The sequence below is a fragment of the Rhinichthys klamathensis genome, unplaced genomic scaffold (genome assembly GCF_029890125.1).
Source record: "Rhinichthys klamathensis goyatoka isolate OS25496 unplaced genomic scaffold, OSU_Roscu_1.1 h1tg000150l_1, whole genome shotgun sequence".
NCBI lineage: Eukaryota > Metazoa > Chordata > Actinopteri > Cypriniformes > Leuciscidae > Rhinichthys > Rhinichthys klamathensis.
Window position 1 is genome coordinate 1,183,112 of NW_026606685.1, and position 22,607 is coordinate 1,205,718.

Consider the following 22,607-nt stretch of genomic DNA (forward strand, 5'->3'; position numbering starts at 1 on the left):
TAAAAGTGTATTTTACACAACCAAAAATACACACAAACAACACAGCTTCAAACGACTTCTGTAATATTAAGCTTTCTCAAATCCCTATTTAAAAGGCCATATTTTAAATACGATTTCCCTGATGTCCATTAATAATTTTGATCAAGGTTTCTTGCAGAGAAAAACTTAAAAAGTACAAACATTACATAAAAAGCATAACATTTAAAAAAAAAACATTTTATTAAGCTTTTATTAATATTTGGTATGTTTTTATTTTTCTATTTTCTGTTTAATTTTAGTTAAAAGATTTAGTCATTTCGTTTTTATACATTTTATTTCAGTTTTACTGTCGTTTAGTTATTTTGTACATGTTAAACTAAATGAAAATGAGAAACTTATTGGCAACTGGCTGAAACAAAACAAGTTTAAAGTCAGCATGAAACGGAAGTTGTGATAGTATTTCCTTCCCTATTGTGACGTACATCTGATTGAAGTGGCTTCTCAAACAAGAACAAATGTAGGGCCGGGCGGGACTTGATTTTGTTCATGGGGAATTGATTGGATGGTTGTGGTTTGCTATTGGTCAATCTAATGTGAGTGACAAGTTGCCCCGCCCTCACGCCAGTAAACACGTCATCAGAGAAGAGATGTTGCTGCAAGAAGGAGGGGAAGTTATTTTGATTAAAGATTAAGAGGGCACATGATTAAAAAATAAAAATAATGATGTGCCGATTGTGCACGGACAAATCATTTATAACAAAGGCTGCAATATTACTCAATTTTTATTTCATGTTGTCAAAGTTACATTTGTTTTTGTATATTTTATTTTATTTCAGTTAACATTTATTTTATTTCAATTAATGGAAATGTTTTGATAGGTTTATTTTCAGTTAAGTATCCCACCATTTTACTGAACACTGGTTGTGATTTGCGATGTAAATGTGGGCAGTTATATATAAGTTGTTTAAAGCTGTGAATTTCTTAATGAGCCAGTTTTGCTGCTTATTTTCCATAATGGTCAAGTAGGATCTTTTAAATTATGGAGATTCAAGAGTCAGCAGCAATGAGCTGAGACATGAAACTAAGCCCTAAAACTAGTCAGTACTGAAAGAAGAGCTGCAATGGATAGTAGATTCAGGCCAAGATTATTCCCCCAGTGCCGAGCGAGCTGGGGAAACACAAACGATGAGCGTGGTCAGGGTTTTCCTGATCACAGTAATGAGGATTTTAAAGGGATTCATCTTTGAAACGTGATATCTCATCACGATCCTCATGCGGGTGAAACCCCTTTACCCAAAAAGAAACTTTCCTGGACTCTGTAAAAAAAAAAAAAAAAAAAAAAAAATGTGGAGAACTTTTTTCCACAAGAAAATATTATTTCAGTCTTTCTACTTCACCTTAAAAATTCCATGTTTAATTCAATGGTACTTGCCATTTCATTAAAATCATTTGTGAAATTTACTAGAAATTTCTGAATGAAAACGGTTTCAAAGTAAATCCTACACTAATTGTATTCAGTGTAGAGACAGAGGGTTAATGAGATAGGAGAACAGTGCTTGTTTTAAGTCATCTTCCAGATGATACAAGCTCTCTGTTTTCCCATAAATGCCCGACACAGGAGTCATCATTTCAGTATTTTCCATTTAGTTGCAGAACTTGGCAGTATGCAGATTCAAGAATAAAACTCTAGAAGCAATCTTTTTCTTTAAGCATGGGCTAACAGTTTCCAACAGAACACCAAAGCCCAATAGAGAGGATGTTTAATTTTCTCATAACATTAATCTGTGGTTGGACCCGGTTAAATCATCTGTAATTCTAAAAACAGCCCGATGCCAGTAAGCTGAGCCGAAAATCTTTCTTGGAGATGCTTTTGACCAAAGAAAGCAAAAAACACTCCAAACTCCCACAATCCTTTGCTGGATCCCCTTACCTCTCTCTCTCTCTCTCTCTCTCTCTCTCTCTCTCTTACTCGATCTCTGTTAAAAATAAGGAAAACTTGAGAGCCAAGAATACCTCATAGATTTTCCAAATACAGGTCATTGAGACCTAAAAAGCTTGTATGACATAAAACAGGAAGCAACTATGCTTCCTCCAATAAGGTTCTTCTCATTTCAGCTTCAAAATAGTAGTTCTCAATTGGTGGGCCATGACCTAAAAATGGGTCGCAAGTCTGTTCTGATAAGGTCCAGGGCCTGAATTTCGTTTTGGAAAATGGGGGGGGGGGGACCTTAGATGATTCTCATGGGGGGGATTTTGTTTGTTTGGGGGGGGGGGCATTTTTACCAAAAAAATTTTTATTACATTTATCTTGCCTAAATGTTTATGCTCATTGCATTTTTACAATGGGGTTGTAAATTTACACAACACAAGGAAGCTTGATTTAAATTGAAAAAAGTAGCACAAAAAAATACAATAGAATAAAGATACAAATAAAGACAAATAAAGACAAAAGTTTTGAATAGGTCTAACACTAGTATTCATATACAGAAACTGAATAAAGTAATCAAATGGAAAATAACACTGGGTAGTATTTTAGTCCTGAATAAATTAAATACATAGGCTATTAATTCTGATTCCTTTAACTTAAAGCTATATTTTGTTGTTTTGACGACAAAATTAATGACACACATATGGCTGCCGTCACTTTAAGAGCTAGTGCACGGATACTGTGTTCTTTATACTGGCATGCGTTTTATGCTTATCCTATGTTCAGAGTATACTCACGAAGACCGCAATATAATCCGCGAAAAATAACTTTTGTTACTGGCTAGCTGTTTTTGAGGCTGATCTTCTATGAATGTGCGCATAAAAAATAATCTCTCAGAGAGCGCGCGAGCACTAATTAGTTTAAAATCGCTTGAATGTTTAAACTGGTAAGACTTAAAAAGACGTGCAAATGGTAAACTTCAGTCACGATGCACTGCTGGCCCGATTGTGCAAGTGAATATTCCGTCATGTCCCGACTCCTAAACGTGAGTGTGTATTATCGCCACAGCGCTTGATGCTTGCCTTGCACAACACATTTTGAGAGAAGAGATAGAAGACGCGGCACCGCTGAACACTCACGCTGTTTGTGAAATTGCGTCAGGCAGAGAGTTGTTAAAATAATTATTTGATTTTATAATCTGTGTGGATTACGTTTGCGGGAATTTCCCGCATTATAAATGGGAGACCTGCGGGAATTATTAGAATTATGCGCAATACCCGCGCCGAAATTCGAGCCCTGTAAGGTCATAGACCAAAACATTTCAGCTTCAAAATAGTAGTTCTCAACTTGTGGGCCATGACCTAAAAATGGGTCGCAGGTCTGTTCTGATAAGGTCATGGACAAAAAACAATGTCAAAAAGGAGTAATAAAAAGCAACTAACCATATTATCACACAATTAGCAATTAGGAGAGTAATGTAATCCAAATCTAATTAATATATAGGCTAATGTTCATTTTGTTGTTAGTGTGCAAACTGGCATGGGACAAAATAAAAAAAGTGCATTGTGTGTGTGTGTATACACACACAATGACTATTGCACAATAATCCCTGACAACACGCTTCGCTAAAGCCAGCTCAGAACAGTAGGCTTCTGTCTGCAGTTCATGGGGAAGTAACACAGGCGACTGGAAGGACCAGATTACTGCACCATGATGAATCAGTGCATATTTTCTGTAGCATAAAATAAAACACACTTTTACATGCCAGAGGCAGAAGAACTCCCTTTTACCCTGGATGAGTCACTACTTGGCTGAAAGATTAACCCCGCCCCTGATCTTCATCTCTTTTCCTATTCCACTACTTTGCTTGTGGAAGTTCATCATGATTGTTCAATTCTAAGGAAGCCTATCATTTCTTTCCATTTCTAGTAAAAAAAACAAGGTTTCTATGGGGAACAGAACTATGCCAATCAACTCCTCCTTTTCTCCTCTTCTTTCCTCCACAAGCTCCACCAGGGCTGGACAATATAGTCTATGCAGCCAATTAGACTCAATGGGTCTCATTCATGAAACATTCGTAAATATACGAGTAAATATGCGAGAGATTTGCGCGTAAAGAGACCTTCCCGAAAACTCTTCTCCTGATTCACAAATACTTCGTAAACGTCAGATGTGATAGTGAAATGTGTGTGTGTGTTAATGAATTCCAATCAGTCGTAAATGGGATGCGCGTGCACGTTCATTCTCAATTACCATAAATCCCGCCCATTAAATGCGACTGACAATTATATATGGGCATCATATTATGTCATGAATGCGAATGAAAAAAAAAAAAATCTCAGATGCAGAAATTGAAGTTTTATTATCAGAAGTTCATTCAAAACGCCACATTTTATTAGGCGTACATAGTGGCGTATCGGGTCCTAAAAAAAAGGAAGCTTGGCAGCATATTACAGATGCAGTTAATGGAGTTTCATCTGTTAATCGAACATTCCCAGAAGTGAGAAGAAAATGGTTCGACATTAAGCTTGAGAGCGAAAAACGAATTAGTTCACTTCGGAAAAATAGTATTCAAACTGGAGAAGGACCACCATCGCAGATGCTATTACTGGCTCTCATAATAAGAAAAACCGTATGTAATTACTATATATAATATTTTTTCAAAATGCTGTGCAAATATGTACCCGATTAAGGTGAATTAAAATGCAGTCTTATTAATGAGCAAAACGTTCGGGTGTTAAGCGCAATATTTACGCGTGGCTGGGAGCAGGTGTAGATTTCTTATGTACCAACTAACATTTGGAAAATACGAACATTTTAATGAATCCGAAAATTTACGCCAGAACCACTTTACACACGATTTACACAAAAATTCGTTCTGCTCGTGTTTCATGAATGAGACCCAAAATGTTTAATTTATGAAGTAAAAAAGTCTTTAAAAAATTGTTAATAATAAATGAAAGAAGTGAAAGATACAAATACCTTATTTTCCAGAATCAGAATTCCACAATACAAGTCATCATTTAAAATGTACTGTGACTTATAATGCAAATAGTGCCAAATGACGGATCCAATATACAGATACAGGATCAATTTTCTTTCTCGGTTGTTTACATTCACTGAAGACGTAAGAAAATGTGTTTACGAGGATACTCGTTGAGACTTCAATTTTGAAATAATTCAGAACTGTATTCTTTGTGTTGCGTTGTTTCTGAAACAGTGTGCGTGTGCGAGATTTCCGAAATGCTTATTCTTTCACTTCTAAACACACTTGAGTGTTAAAACTGACTTAAAAACGCATGCAAATGATAAATTTCACTCTGTGATGGTTAAACTAAAAATCGCATGCATTCCGAACAGTGGGTCCTGATCCATAAACGGTACGATGTCGATGCTGAAACGATATATTGTGCAGCCCTAATTTCCTCAACTCCCAATGTACTTTAATGCCAAAACCATTTCTACATTCAATGTTTGCTAGATCCGATGTCAGTTTTGTGATCCATTTGGTAATGGTAATGCTTGTAATTCACACAGGGAGGCTCTGATCCCAGATCAGTAAGGTTGAGAGGTTTCTTTTCTTTTTTTCTTCTCCCCATGGTGTGATCAATCAAGCCTCTAAAGCAGAGCTCTGGAGAAAACCAGAGGCCTCCAGAATAAAACTGCCCACTCGTAGCTGCTTCTCGGGGTCAAACACACTAATATTCGCCACGTGTTGAGCCTAGGCCAAAAGGATACACACTGTGCCCGGGGCAACAGCCCGGTTTGACTTGGATATACTGGTAGAACATAAAATATACCAGCTCTCAGTAAGTTTCCATCCTGGAAAACCCCAAAATATGTGAATCATCCAGGGAAAAAGAAAAGAACCCAAAACAGAATGGCCATTTTTATTTTAAAGCTTACTCTGCATGTCTCGTTTACTGCACTGAAAAGAAAATTAACCAATGCAAGAGCACAAGAACACCCTGTGTTAACGCTAAAGTAATATGAGTTACTCATCATATCAAACACTAGAAATGACACTACCGTTCAAAATTAAGGGGTCAGTAAAGTCTCTTCTCCTTAACAAGGCTGCATATATTTGATCAAATACAGTAAAAACTGTACTTTTGTGAAATATTATTACAATTTTAAATAAATGTTTTCTATTTTAATATATTTAAAAATTAAATTTATTCATGTGATGCAAAGCTGAAATTTCAGCATCATGACTCCATTCTGCAGTATCACATGATCCTTCAGAAATCATTCATCCTGATTGGCTGCTCAAGAAACATTTCTTATTATTATTATCAAGATGGAAACAGTTTTGCAGCTTAATATTTTTGTGGAAACCAACACGCATTTTTTCAGGATTCTTTGATGAATAGAAAGTCCAAAAGAACAGCTTTTATCTCACTGATCATTGATCAATTTGCTATATGAAAATCTTATTGACACTAAACTTTTGAACAGGAGTGTATCATAATATAAAACATTTACCCCCGGTTTCACAGACAAGGCTTAAGTCTAGTCCCAGACTAAAATACATGTTTGAGCTGATTTAACTGAAAGCGACTTGCATATCTTAAAATACTATGTCCGTGCTATTGTTTTGTCTCAAGATGAACACCACAGTAATGTTTTTTTTCTATGGCATGTTTATAAAAGCTACTTAAATGTCCTAATTGAACTAAGGACTAATCCTGGCTTAATCTAAACCCTGTCTGTGAAACCAGGCCTAAGATCTTTATTTCCGTGCCCAAAAAGCCATTTTATTTCAATCCACATCAAAGCTAACTCCGAAACCTAAACATTTACCCAGAATAAGCACAAAGAGTGCAAAAGAGAGTGCAACTGCACATTTTAAAGAAAAACACCTCACATAGATGACTGAATATGGCCGAACTAAAAACCTGAGCTGTGAGCGTCTGGCGTGTAAAAGCGCACTGGACTGCGGTTCAGCAGAGATGGAATTTCCTCAGTGGAGACAGGCCAGAACAAAATAACACGCTGAAAGAGCAGAATTAGCATCAAAGGTGTGAGGGTGCAGCTTGATCCAGGAAGCCATCAAAACTGAGACTTCCGTTCAACACATTTCTCAATCCAGCGAGAAAGATCTCGGAAAAACGTGTGGACACAATGCTTATGTTATTCTTTTTGTAAAATCAGAGGCCAACCAAGACTGTTGGGCCACTTTATCAAAGTCGCCTACAGAAGCTTCCTGTTCACCCGAATGTTAGGAAACAGAATAAACATTTACACAAACCTAACAAGCAAGCAAACCAGTGCTCGCGCCCTTTCTTACCCACCTGCCAAATGCACCATCCACATGGCTGTTGTTACATCACATAATAAGCGCCATAATCCATGCGAAAGGCTCATAGCAAACAGAAATACATAGCAGCTGGATTCAGACAGTCAGAGGTGAACTAACACACTGGATGAAGGTAAACCTCTTTCACTGTCGGCCTACTTTCACATCCATCAAATTTTAGCCTAAGTATTTGAGACACAGGGCTAAAACTGATGGACTGAATAGCCAAAGTTCAAATGTGCTTTTGCACGAGCTGGTTTGCTAAAGGCCAGCTCACACCAAGAATGATAACTGTTAAAGATAATTAGATAACTATTAGCATCCACACCAACGCATAATGATGCTGTTCAATTTATTATACACAAACTGCAGGCATGTTGTCTGCCACTTTAAATGCTCGAGTTCTTTAAAGTTCTGTGGATTCTGGCTGGCTCAATGTTTTTATCGTTCATCATTTAGTGATTTTAATGATATCGTCGGTTCCTCAGTGTTGTTGGCGTTATAGTGTGGACGTCTTGATGAGCGCCTATTGAGGAATGACAGGGTTTTTTTTACACCAAGAACTAGACTTATAAAGATAACTGTAACGATTACTTAGCGTCGACACCAACAGATGACAACATTATGATTATTATAAGCGAGTGATGCTGTTTTGTCGTCTGCTGCTTTAAATGCTCAAGCTCTTTATAGATTCTGATTGGCTGTAAATGTTTTAATCGTTCATCATCTGGAAAAATTGTTTCTCATTATCGTTATAGTTGTGGTGTGGAATCTGCTTTTCTTTTCAATTTAGAACTATTCTTAAAACTTTATCTTTTTCGTTATAATCCTTGGTGTGAATGGGCCTTAAAGATGCTGTATGTAATTTTTTGGACTGTAGTAAAGCATAAAAATACCATAATATGTTTGCAGTTATTTAGGAAACACGCTAAGTTCACGTTCTTGTTTCTATGAAAAAAATTCTATAGCCAGTTATTCTACTTTGAAATGTGTGTTTCGTGTCGAATGTCTGTTTTGGTACGTGTGATCCCGCCCACTGCCAATTTACCCAATAATATTTCGACACTCCGGGTTGCCAGTTGGCAGAAAACAGCGTATTGCAGCCATGGAAGCCAACAAACAAACGGGGTCAGAGATCACAGATTCTACCTGATCTAAAAATCCTCAGCATTCATCTTAAACCAGAGGCATACTAAAATACCAATAAATCAACTCGTCACCTTCCATTGTCAATTCCGCTTGTACCTGTTCTCAATCTGGCAACCCACATGAGCTTCATGACTGAGGAGGAGGGGGCGGGGCAAACAACTCTCTCCAAAATGTTTCGGCTTCTCGAAAAAACAAACAAAATGAGGGGCGGGACTTGGATTTGACCAGCGGGAATTAATTGGTTCATAATTGGATCATGGTTGTGATGTGCTATTGCGGTGAACTCATGTGAGTGACAGGTTGTCTAGCACTCAAGTAAGCCAGTAAACAAGAGAAGAGATGAGCAAGAGGGAGGGGAAGTTATTTCAATTATAAAAGTTACGAGGGTATATGAATTTATTTATTTTTTAAATGTGCATTGACATCCTTTATAATAAAGGCGGCAATATTCCATAAAAAAAAAAAAAAAAAAAAGAACTGGCAATTTTGATGTCATGGTGACTTTAAGTCTAAACCATCTTCTGTCCAGCACAAATGAACTTTGAGACGTTTGGCTAGGCGAGATTACCGAGCCAGATTTCGCACAACCCAGATGTAAGCAGTGCCCGGACTGTATGAACTGCAATAGAGACATGAAACAAAAGATCCATTGAGCTCAGCGCAGAGGATAAAACAAACCTTGGGACCACCGCACAAAAGAAAACAAGAACTTGTATTGGCCCCTATAACTATGGCTGGATGAATCAGACAGCCTCAGTGTCAGGAACATTCCTCTGTGCAAGAACCTTCTCTTTCACTGATAATTCTGTGAACTGCAAACCACACAGCATAATTTCATAAGAACTCCTCATGTTTACACTGGAAAGAGACAGTTCCGCCTGCCATTAGTTCAGGGGTGGCATCATGGGATATAAACAGACTAAAAATGACAAGTTCCAGCTCTCAAATGACAGCTTTAGAGAGCTGAAGTGCATGGGGATGAAAGGTTCCTCAAACTCATGATGATGGTCATCATCAGGATATAAAAAGCAGAGTACAACCTTCTAACTTTTGCAAAATGTACTGTGGAGGTACCATAGTATGGTAATTTTCTGGGATGATAACAGTATTGAACTAAATACAGCTTTCCCGCACTTTTTTTTTTACATTACTTTTAGGTCATTTATGATCACAGGATTTTATACAAATTATTTTATAGAGATGCGGATTTTTAGGTCAGGTAATAATCCATGGAATTACTTATTGAGAGCACCACTAGAATACAATATTAAAACTCTCTTTCGTTAATGTATGAAAGATTGCCATATTTCATGTAGCCTATTGTCGTCAAATTAGTATGTTTTTCTAGCAAGAAATACAATGGCACTATACTGTTAATTTGAATCTTCTGTAGTAGTATCACGTTTAAAAAAATCTAACTTTTATACAATTACCCATTTAACCGGGTCATATTAGGCATCAATGACTATATCCGTGATATTATTAGACTTGCAGTGTTGTGATTTGGAGGCCAGGCTACAAAAAAACGAGCCAAAACAATGACATGCCTACAATAATAATACCAAATAAAGATAAAAAGTCTTTCATTACAATATTACTGACTGAAACTACATGTTAAAGGCACAAACTTATCCAAAGAGACCCTAAAGTGGACCAATGGTAGACCAATGACCATCAGGAAAACACCTGCGGTTACTTCCAACTCGCTCCACCATCCAACACTGCAACATTGGGCACAGTTTGTATTTGCAGAGCTCATATTTTTACATACACAACGCCTTCTTGGAACTTGCTGTAGACTGTGATAATGAAACTCGAATAAAGTTCGAATAAAAGTCGCATTTTTGCTCGACTACACACATAAACCTTTCCTAATCCAAAGCCTGGTGCCTCATGGTGTGCAAAGCTACTTGCGCGGTTTATAGACCAATATAAAAGCTGGTAAACCTTGCAAGCAGTAGCATCAAACTAAACAAAGTATTGATGTAAAAACAAAAACTTACCTCGCAAATAAGTGGCCTACAACTTCAAACTTCGCTCCAACTACCAGCCAGTGCGCAAACAAGAGTCCAGCATCACATCCACCAGCAAACCTGAAATGGAAAACCAGCCCGAGTCGAACTGGCAACAGGTTTTACTTCATAAGATCTACTTCGACCGTAAGGTCCATGATCTCCGTTTAAAAAAAAAAAGTAACCAGCACTCCTTGAATTGTCCTTAAAGGATAATGCGTAAAATGTTGCAGACTGCGAGTAAACAGAGCGGATCTTTTAGGCGGCTGAAAACAGGCAGCGCGTTTTTGGTTCCTCTGGGAAGCCGAGTCACCCTTCCAGCCCGAGAGGTTCAGATCTCTCTCTAGCTTCTGTGAGCCCTCCTGCTCGCGGGAGAGAGGGAGTAACCAGACACCGCACTCCTGCCTCTCATTGGTTGCTTTCCACCGGAGCAGGAGCCGTCACACCAGCAACATGAGGCGTCTCTATAGAAACTCTCCTCGACTGGGAGGAAAATACCACGAAAAGTTGTTAGAGTGAGGCGCAGTCCACGGTGGCCACGCATCCAGATATGTAACGCACCCAAAACAAAACATCTGAAGAAATGAGCAGGTTTTCGTGTAGGGTTTTCTTCCCCTTCTTGGATAGTTCGCCCCAAATAAAAATTGTGTCATCATTTACTCGCCCTCAGGGTGAGTTACGTTAAATGATGCCAAATTTTTCATTTTTGGGTGAACTATCCCTTTAAGTGTGACGCAATCTCATTAAAACCTACATATTTGCATATTAAACAATAAGGCCCAATGCTACCTGTTGCAACAAAGACATTTAACTACAACAAATGTGATTTAATTTAAAATAAATGCTCAATTCAACCTCATTTAACTTTTTCAGAATGTGAGACACAACTTGACACAATGGCACAACTTTAGTTTATTTTCTGAAATTGCTTTGTTGTTTGGGATTAACTAAACCCGTTTGTCAAATGTATATTTCAATATAATATCAGAATATTTAAATAACCCACTTATATGTGTAAAACATGTTTTTGTATGAATAGCCTAGAACATCAAAGACAATCATCCACAAATACTAAATTATCCAAAATCATCATAAGTGGGGAAAATCTAAAATTGCAGGATTATTTAATAATATTACTTTATGTATAATTTAATTTGTTTAAAAAACCTTCAAAATATTTAACCAATAATGCATAGAGGTGATATGAAAATAAAAATAAATTATATTTATTAATTTTTAGATGTGATTTTGAATGTTTTTTTTTTTGTTTGTTTGTTTTTTTCAGTTGCAAAATATTGTGAAGAATCAAAGTAGGGGAAGCTCACCCAAAAATTTAAATTCTGTCATCATTTACTCAACCTCAAGTTGTTCTAAACCTGTTTTTGAATTCATTCTTCTTCTGAACACAAAAGAAGATTTCACGAGTTCGCACTTACAAATAAGTCAGATAGAATAAATACGTATTTGGCGTGCTGTCCGAGGAGAGGGCTCCGGGTTAGGTATTCGGCCCGAACCCAGAGTACTCCCCCCGTATTCCTGGCTGTGAAAGAATAATAGCCAAGAGTGAGGAGTCGGGGTGGTGGAGGGATGCTGAAACTGTCCAGGAATGTTAGGTGAGTCACAGAGTGAATATATATATGCTTCCTCTCGTGCTGATGGGATAGACGTGATAATTGTTTGATGACAAGTTGATTGCAATGATTGTTTGAACGTGCTCCTCCCGAACTTTGTTTATAAAACATCATATTTGGAAGAATATAGGTAACCAAACAGTTGATGGACCCCATTGACTTCCTTTTTTTTTTTTTATACTGTGGAAGTCAATAGGGTCCATCAACTGTCTATACTTACCGACTTTCTTCAAAATATCATCTTTTGTGTTCAGCAGAATAATGGAATAAACAGGTTTGGAACAACTTGAGGTTGAGTAAATGATGACAGAATTTTCATTTTTGGGTGAACTATCCCTTTAAATCCTTAAACGTTAGCATCGACCTCCCATTAGGATAAAGAAGAAATATTGCTGTGTTTTAAAGGGACAGTTCACCCTTTCCCATCCCCCAAAAAATGAAAATCATCTCATCATTTACTCACCCTGAAGTTGTTCCAAACCTGTATGAATTTCTTTGATCTACTGAACACAAAAGAAGATATTTTGAAGAATGTCAGTAACCAAAAAGTTGAAGGCACCCATTGACTTCCATATTATGGAAAAGAAATATGGAAGAAAATGGGGACCAGCAACTGTTTGTGTTCAGCAGAAGAAAGAAAGTCATCCAGGTTTGGAACAACTTCAGGGTGAGTAAATGATGACAGTATTTTCATTATTTGGGTGAACTCCCTTTTAGAGTTCATGCTGTTACACCTCACAGTGTTTTGTAGTGCTTGAAATTCTGTTCTGGGGTCAGTCATGCACCCTAATGCTTGCCGTGTGTTGCCTGAGAGCTACTGAGGAATGAGAGGTTAGTACTCCAACCACAGAATTCCACCTCCACCCCTCCTCCCATCCCATCCCATCTCATCTCCAATCCTCCTTTCCCTCACCCTGTGCCATTATTGACCCTGGAAGTCTTTCTTTAAACTTGAGCAGAGCTTCCTACTTTACCTGGGGCCGCAGGGATCAGCATACATGTCTGCATGTGAACCCTGCAAGAGATTAAAGCTTGTTGCATACATATTGTTTTGATCAGAAAGATTTATTTTACTTTAATGCTTTCATTAAAACATCTTAAACGGTGTCTTGAAAATGTCTTTTTAAACATTTAAGGGTATAACGGTATAATGGCTGAGGTAGGAAAGAAAGGGTGTGTGTGCAGTGAGTTAGCACTGTTCATGACTAACAGGGGGAAAACTGAGTTTCAAGCCACAAATAGCAGGGTTCAGATGAACCAAATGTCACTCCGAGGTACTGTGCTACGTATTTGACATTTCTTCCTCCAAAACAGAATCCGGAGAGAGGCAGAATGAGTGCTATTTTAAAACAGACCGCTGGATTTTTGTTTTCGGACCTGGATTGCCCACCTCCAAAAAGTGAAGCAAAAAGGAGGTGGTGGTTAGACTGAACAGGAGGGCCCTGAGGAGCAGGATATGAAGATTTAGATGAGGAACATGAGACAGGAAGTGCATTGAAATGCAATACAGAGTGCAACAGTGTGTTAAAATGTAATTAATCATTATTTAAAAAAAAGTGTTTCCTTTCAGGGTCTGCCATGAGAACCAGGATTAAAAGTGTCATGTGCTTATATGGAAGCCACAGGTCAGTGTGATTTTAACTTGTTTAACCCTCTGGGGTTCTTCGTCAACCAGTCACATAGGACCTTCACGGTCATAAGTGACCGGACCCCTAAAATAAAATAAAATAAAAAAAAATTCCAGTAAAATCAATGAAATGTATTTTTGTTCAATAATATTTTTTCTTTGGTGTTTTGAGAGAATTCTATGATAATAATTAATATTTATGCAATAATTATGATAATTTTTTTCCATTGAAAACAATATAACATTTATTTATATATATATATACTTTTTTTTAATTGATGCTGTATTTCAGGTTAAAGTAGAGACTAGGCCTATAGAGAAAAAATTTTGAAAGCAGATTGGAGCCATCTGGTGGAAGCAGTGAGCATATTTATCATGCAATATCATATTGTAACCACTAGATGGATTGACAGCTCTCTGTAGAAAGGCTTGTGAATTCTAGTTGTTTTGCACATATTTGCCTATTTTTTTCAGGTTGTGGATTTTAATATATAATAAGAGATTCTCAAAGACTATTTTTGTCAAGTTTTTTGAGAATTTTATGATAATAATGAATATTTATGCAATAATTATGATCCATTTTCCCCATTGAATATAATAGAAAATGTATATATATATATATTTTTTTTAATGCTGTATTTCAGGTTAAATTAGAGACTAGGCCTATAGAAATATTTTTTTGAAATCAGATTGGAGCCATCTGTTGGAAGTAGTGAGCATAATTATCATGCAATAGGCCCTGTCCCAAATGGAAACCTAAGCACTCGCGGGCTTCCTCTGAGTCCGCACTTGTAACCACTAGACGGATTTACAGCTCTCTGTAGAAAGGCTTCTGAATTCTAGTTGTTTTGCACATATTTGCCCTTTTTTTCAGGTTGTGGATTTTAATATAAGAGATTCTCAAAGACTTTTTGTCAAGTTTTTTGTTTGTTTGGTTGGTTTAAAATAATTTTTTGTACAATTCAATGAACAGTAACTCTCATTCAAAATTGGCAACAGCAATTATGAACAAAAAACTAAAATAACAGCAAAAGTATAATAATTATCAAACAGTAAATGGAAAATATGATGATATTTAAAACACTTTTTTATTTCTCTTTTTTTTTTACAATTATACTTTTGCTGTTATTTTAGTTTTTTGTTCATAATTGCTGTTGCCTTTTGAATAAGAGTTACTGTTCATTGAATATGTAAATAATATACACATAATATGTAAATATAGTTAGGATGATATTTAAAACACTTTTTTTATTTCTCTAACTATTACACATTTACATACTAACTGTATTTGCTTATAATATTTGTATATGTATTATATAACATATAACTGTAACTAACTGTAACTGTATTTTATTTCACATATTCTCACATTTCTCTGTTACAGTTTCACCAGTCATATATTTCCCTGTTTGTGTGTGTGTGTGAGTGTGTGTGTGTCTATTTTGCAACCTTGATGGCTTACAGTCTCATGCTTTCATTGCTGTGTGCTTTTTACTCCTTACATTGATGAATAATTGCTTTTATTTCACACATTTCCCAAAATTAGCTTTTTCAATGACACACGTTCATTTGTGTGTGCGTGTGTTTTTGTGTGTATAAGTATGTGTGTGTGAGAGTGTATGTGTCTGTTTTGCACTCGTGATGTTTTAGAGAGTCACCCCTTGACTGTTGAGTGCTTTTTTTCTGCATCGTGGCTGATTTGTAGATTGTACGCACTAAACAACTCTGAATTTTCATATTTTTGGAAATGAATTTCCCATTCATTTCCTATGGGCGGTCATTTATGACCGAAGGTCCCGAGTGTGAATGTTTTTTTTACGACCACTTAGACTTTTCAAATCATGTCCCCAATTTTTTTGTGTGTTCATATACCAAATAACATAAAAGTCACCAAGTTTCGTACCATTCCGATGAAGCTACGATTTTTAAAAAAAAATTGTATTTAAAAAATTCCGGTCAGAAATGACCGAAGATAATAATAATACTCATAGAACTACAATACCCATAATAACCAATCAGAGAAGTCGTTGTTACTATGCAGCCTTCAATGCACTGTATAACATTTTTTGGGGGGAAGTTGTAAATAAACACATTGCAGTGTTTTACAAGAAAATTCTATTTCAGTCTTCTTATAAAAATACGTTTAATTCAATTGCTGTTTTTTTTTTTTTTTTTTGTGGAGATGACAAAATCAAGTTGGCCTCACAGCATTATTTTATAATTTTTTATTGGTTTAATAAATTTGCAAATACAGCCAGGGGATACAATAGGATAAACAAAACAAAGAAAATACATAAATTCAAAATCAAACGATAGAAAATAAAGTTATATAAAAACATTTACACATTTGAACACATTTTACAGGTTTCTTATTTTTCAGACTTAACATTGTTTTTAAGTTGAACTTCTGTTTTTAAAATGAAAAACTAAGGTTTATACACTGCCCGGTCAAAAAAAAAAAGTAGTTTGGATATAAATAGGCAAATGCTTAAGAGTCTATGATTGGATCATAATTGCAGTGATTATTGTGCCATGTTCAATGGACTGGTGCCTTGCCGCGGCGGAACAGCTTGTGAGTCTCTATGACCCTGAGAGCTATGCTGGCGGGGGCCTTGTACCCCTGGTAGCTTCAAGCAAGCCAGACAGGTCAAAGGCGAGAGACCAGACGAAATCCAGTCCACCCTGCTAGCCCGGCAGCAGGGGCTGGTATGCTGAGTATCAGATCGTGCCTGCTGTCACAGCACCTCAGTCGGTCTGTCTCAGCCACCCGGTGAGCAGAAGAGCACCTCGCCAATGGTCACGGGGCAATAGACCTAGTTAGCTGGTCACTGCGGGGCAACTCATAACTACACCAACCGTCACACATCTGTGTTCCGTTGGAATTTGTAGCATTGAGTCCAGAGGTGGAAGGTTGACCTGGGCGAGCATCCTTTCACTTAAATTTTTTTGCCCGGGCGCTCTCTACTATGAGCATCTCATCTCTCTATTATGACGTCTAATATTCAGCCTCCACGACTGGCAACTCGGGAGCACTCTGTCCTTAAGAGTGCTGTCGTTGCTCGGCAAGGTTCGCGTGTACGGCAGGCGCGACCTGGTCGTCATCCTGCAACTGTCGCATATACCTCCATCGCATGCTGGAATGTGCGATCTCTTGGCGTTAGTTCTGACATGGACTGCGTCTCACCTCGTAAATCAGCCCTGATTGATGCAGAACTACTCCGACTTAACATCTCCATCGCTGCCCTGAGTGAAACTTGGCTGACCGGTGTTGGCTCTGTCCAGGAAAAAAACTACACATTATTCTGGAACGGATACCCAGATGGTGACAGACCAATGCACGGGGTTGGCTTTGCAATCCAAAACAAGCTACTGTCCTCAGTGGAAAAACCTGTGCCCATCTCCTCACGTCTCTCCTCACTGCGCCTGCACACAAACTGTGGCCCAGTTACAATCGTAGCCACTTACGCCCCTACGCTGACTTCCGAACTAGATGTAAAGGAATCATTCTACAATCAGCTGAGCTCCATTATTCAGAAGACCTCCTCAACCGAACGTTTGATTATCCTTGGTGACTTTAATGCCAGAGTGGGTGCTAACTCTAGTGCATGGCCTGATATTCTGGGAAGCCATGGATATGGCAACATGAATGACAACGGTCAGCGCTTACTGGAACTTTGCAGCACCCACAAACTCTGTGTCCCCTCTTCATTCTTTCAGGGCTCAAGTTCCTCTAAAGTCACCTGGCGTCATCCACGTTCTAAGCGCTGGCACCAACTTGACCATGTACTGGTGAAGCGTGAGCACTTGAAAGAAGTAACACACTGCCGATCACTGCACTCAGCAGATTGTGACACTGATCATGCCCTTCTACGTTGTAAATTAAGGATGGTCCCAAGCAAGTTTCATTACGCAAGGCCCAAGCCTACTCCTCGTCTGGATATTTCTGCAACCTATGCTCCTGCGTCCTTGCTTCCAGCTTTGACTCTTCACCTCCTCATGCGGATATCACGGCTGCCTGGCAGCACTTCCACTCTGTTACCACAAAGGCTGCATTTTCCATCTTTGGAAAGCGATCCAGATCACAGCCTGACTGGTTCAAAACGCATGCCAGCCTGCTCCTACCTGCAATTGACTCTAAGCGTTCAGCCAGACTGTCCTATTTGCAGCATAACACTCGCTCAAATAGGGCAGCATTGAAGCAGGCATGCCGCAATGTCCAACGGGTCACTCGCACAGCCATGCAGGCTTACTGGAGCACACTGTGTGACCGTATTGAGTTAAGTGCGTCCACTGGAAACATCCGAGGTGTCTTTGAAGGTCTGAAAGAATCCTTGGGCCCAGTCCCTAAAAAATCCTCTCCACTCCGTTCCCTATCAGGCGAACTTCTGACCGATATGGAATCTCAATTGGCGAGATGGGCAGAGCACTACAGCCTTCTCTATGCTCAGCCTGTCACAGCCAACACACTGGCAATAACTGCTGCTATTCCTGAGCTCCCCCCTATGTCTGATCTGGATGCAGACATTACCATTGAGGAAGTCAAATCTGCAATTAAGGCACTGAAAAATAACAAGTCTCCTGGAGCTGATGGCCTCCCCCCTGAGGCTTATAAGGCAGGCGGTGATGTCCTTGCCTCTGTCCTACATCATCTGGTTGTGATGTGCTGGAACAGTGGATATCTCCCAGATGTCCTTAGAGATGCCAACATCATCACCATCTATAAAAACAAGGGGGGCCGTACAGACTGTAACAACTTCAGAGGAATATCTCTGCTCAGCCTTGCTGGCAAGATATTTGCTCGCACTATTCTACCACGTCTACAAATCCTTGCTGACCGTATCCTCCCTGAAACCCAGTGTGGGTTTCGTGCTGGCCGCTCCATAGCAGACATGGTTTTCTGTGTCCGTCAACTACAGTAAAGTGTATAGAACAGCATAAACCTCTGTTCTTGGTGTTTGTAGACTTGACCAAGGCCTTTGACTACGTTAGTCGATCTGGACTTTTCCTCATTTTACAAAGACTTGGCTGCCCTCCAAAGTTACTGAAGGTGATCACTGAGTTTCATGAGGGCATGAAGGCAACTGTACAGTCTGAAGGCACTCGCTCTGACGAGTTCCAGATAAGGTGTGGGATAAAGCAGGGATGTGTCCTTGCTCCTACCCTCTTCGGAATATTCTTCTCTGCCCTACTACGCCGTGCCTTCCCTGATGACTCGGGTATCCTTCTACATACCCGCAGCTCAGGAAAACTGTTCAATCTGGCCAGACTGCGGGCGAAGACTAAAGTGCGCCATATTCTGGTACGTGAGCTGCTTTATGCTGATGATGCTGCCTTTGTTGCCCACTCAGAGGCAGATCTACAACTACTCTGCTCATCTTTTGCTGCTGCATGTCTAGAGTTTGGTTTGCAGATTAGTCTTAAAAAGACAGTTATTCTTGCCCAACCTGCAACCCTAAACCCTACAGTATACATTAACAACACATGTCTATCTGTGGTAGACAAATTCACCTACCTGGGTTCCACCGTATCAAACAACAATAACCTTGACGCAGAGCTTGACATGCGCATTGGGAAGGCATCATCAATGTTTGGAAAATTGAGCAAGCGTGTCTGGCACAACAAGAACCTCTCAATGCTCCTCAAAGTCCGTGTGTACCATGCATGTGTATTGAGCACCTTACTATATGCAAGTGAGACATGGACAACATACAGGAGGCACGAACATCGCCTCAACGCCTTCCATTTTCGCTGCCTTCGTTCCATACTGGGTGTATGCTGGAAGGATCATGTGCCAAACTCTGTCATACTTGAGAGAACTGGTTCCAGTGACCTGTACACCATCCTTCGTGAACGCCACCTCCGTTGGACTGGGCATATATATCGAATGAATGACACTCGCCTTCCAAAAATCTTTCTTTATGGCGAGCTGGCAAATGCCCCCCGCAAACATGGTCGCCCCCATCTACGTTTTAAAGACGTCATTAAGAGGGATCTTCAGGCTTTCTCCATCAACCTGGACAACTGGGAGGCAATTGCAAATGACAGAACCAAATGGCGCACAGCAATTAACAACGGCCGCAGGGACTCTCAGGAGGCCTACAAGTCATTTCTGGAAGAGAGACGCTCAAAACGGGAAGCAGTTTGTCGTACTCGACATGAACGGCCATAGTAGTAGTAGTATTGTGCCATATATTATTATAGCTACAGTTCTTCTAACCCTAATTAATGGAGTGTGTAGCTTTTCATTTCTTAAACAACCATGTAGAAAGACACATCATGGCCATATTCCAGGATGACAATGTCAAGATTCATCAGGCTCAAATTGTGAAATTATGGTTGGGAAGGATCATGAAGAATCATTTCCACACATGAATTGGCACCTGAGTTCAGAGCTTAAATTCAGTGGAAGTCTGTGGGATGGTTCCTGAATTTTATTCCACAACAGACCATCAACAAGGGCATTCCAAAATGTTACTGGAGACAATATATCTTCGAAAGCCTGAAGGCATTGATTATGGGGGAAAGAGAGAAACTGAGTCGACCAGGATCCAATGATTGTAGAGAGAGATGAGGACGGGGATTTTTAAGAAGCATCCATAACTACAGCATTGTCTTTTCTACATTTCACATTTAAAAAAAATTCCAGGAAACTTACAGTAAAAAAAAAACTGCAGCTGTGGTTGCCAGACATTTACCTTAAAATTATGGTAGCTGCATTGTGTTACAGATTTAAATTAAATAAAAAAAAGCAAATTTCATTAACTGATATATTTACCAACAAGTACTAATATCGGTTTAGTACCTTTGTAATACACTGACAAGAACCAAAAACAGGTGGTGATGAGAAAATCACGATGAATCAAATCTCAACACAAGCAGCTCCACTGAAGGCAAGTGAACGTGAACCCATGTGCGGTTTATTAACATAAACATGAACAAAATACACAATGACTAGGCTTGACTTGAACCATGAACTACACTTGAACAGAATATACTCTCACCAACAGCAGTTACACAAGCAAAGCTAAACACAACATAAGGGCTATTTATACACAAAGACAAATGACTAAACAAGACACACCTGAACACATTGAAACAATCGAGACAAGATCACATGAGGGCAAGGTAGTCACATGACAAGAAATCAGGAACAAAACTTCAATATTTTTTTTTTTTTTAATTAACATGCACATGAATCAAAACCCAAAACCCGAAACTAATTGTGACATGACAAGCTGAAAAGGTCCAAATAGAGACATATAAAAGGTGCACACACAGTGTCATTCACACAAACACTGCATGGTAACACACATGCCTCTCAAATAATGCAATAAACATTCATTTAACAACATTAGATGTATAACATAAAACCCTAATGTACATAACAAATCTAAGAGGAAAAATTGTTATTTCAACGAAAATACATAAAATGTGAAGTATCACGCAGGGAATTCTGGGAATGTCAATTTATGGTTTTTCACTGTAAATCATACAATGACTTGTCCTTTTCACATAAAACTGTAAAAATAACAGTATTTTACTGTAAAATAACATTAAATGTAAGGTTATATCTATCAGTTGAAGTATTTTTCGGAATCCTCCAGAAAAACAATAGAAGAAACACTTCAGGAACACAAGGCACTTTTACAAATTAAAAACTTCCCTTGTTTCGAGAATAGGACATTCTTTGTCTGTTTGGATTTTATTTGTTTGGGATGTCTGAAAATGTTCCGCCATGACTTAACGGCGAGTGACAGCAGGCTTTCTCTATCCAGGGCTTTGGAGGTTTGTACCTACAGGGCAAAGCAGCACAGAGCGCTCCTGGCTCCAGACCAGGCCATTAAAACCACTGTGGGGATGCCGGAAAGGAAAAGGGGAGGAGGGGAAGACAGACTCGATTGGTGGGTTTGCTAATTGCATGCCCTGGTTTTGCAAATATGCTTCCTCAAGCACTTTTGCTACACCTCTGTGGGCCCTGCAGTAAAACAGCATGTCCCAAAGAGATTCAAGTCTTCAACAGAACTGTATAAACACTCACTGTTTCTGACTCTTAAGTTGTACTGTAGCAACTAGATGTTGTTCTTTTGCTCCCTAAAGGCCCAGTTGAACGCAGAAGCTAAACAGGCTTTAATCCATCTGATCTCATACTGTACATCTGATTCATGTATGTACTTTACATAAGAAGCTGAACTCCAGGTTTAAAGTCCAGATTTATGCAGTGGCTTGCAGATCAAACATAAGCCACTAACTCTCTCAGAGTATATAGTACATTTAGTTTAGTTTAGTTTATTATTTTCAACACTGATAATAATAAATTAATAAAAAGAAAACCAAATTTGCATATTAGAATGATTTCTGAAGGATCATGTGACACTGGAGACTGGGGTAATGATGCTGAAAATTCAGCTTTGTATCAGAGGAATAAATTACATTTTAAAATATGTTGAAATGGGAAAACAGTTATTTTAAATTATAATAATGTTTCATAATTGTTTTGTTTTTATTGTATTTTTTTTATCAAATAAATGTAGCCTTGATGCGCATAAGAGTCTTCTTTCAAAAACACAAGTAACTTTGCAACTACATGTCTAGCAGTCATTATAGTATTAGACTGTCTGCTTAATATCTGCTAACACTTTATTTTGATGGTCCCACAACAGACATTATACTGGCTATAACTTTGCAACTGTAACTGACCCTACTCGACCCGCTCTGAGCAGGATTCGAACCGGAGTCTCCGGCATGGGAGGCGAGCGCGCTAACAAGGAAACTAAAGACCACAGCCGTTAGCGTTAGCATGCCTCTTGAGATCAGGGGAGTGAGGTTTACCTGCACAGCTCTGGCCTACATTACACTCACCCCCTCTAAACCTCACTCCCATCCGGGTCACGGCACCAAATGTAACCGGTCCTACTCGACCCGCTCCGAGCGGGATTCAAACCGGAGTCTCCGGCATGGGAGGCGAGCGCTAACAAGGACACTA

The 22,607-nt window shown here is 38.8% G+C and overlaps 1 protein-coding gene across 5 annotated transcripts in view; it reads right to left on the minus strand.

Moving 5' to 3' along the window:
- ptpn13 (protein tyrosine phosphatase non-receptor type 13) overlaps window positions 1-10,720 on the minus strand; it is an 87,152-nt gene extending 76,432 nt beyond the window's left edge. For all 5 annotated transcript variants that reach the window (XM_056258280.1, XM_056258278.1, XM_056258279.1 and 2 more), the window contains exon 1: window positions 10,358-10,720. The gene's annotated coding sequence lies outside the window, so the exon portion shown is untranslated. The remainder of the gene's footprint in view (window positions 1-10,357) is intronic.
- Window positions 10,721-22,607: the final 11,887 nt, after the last annotated feature.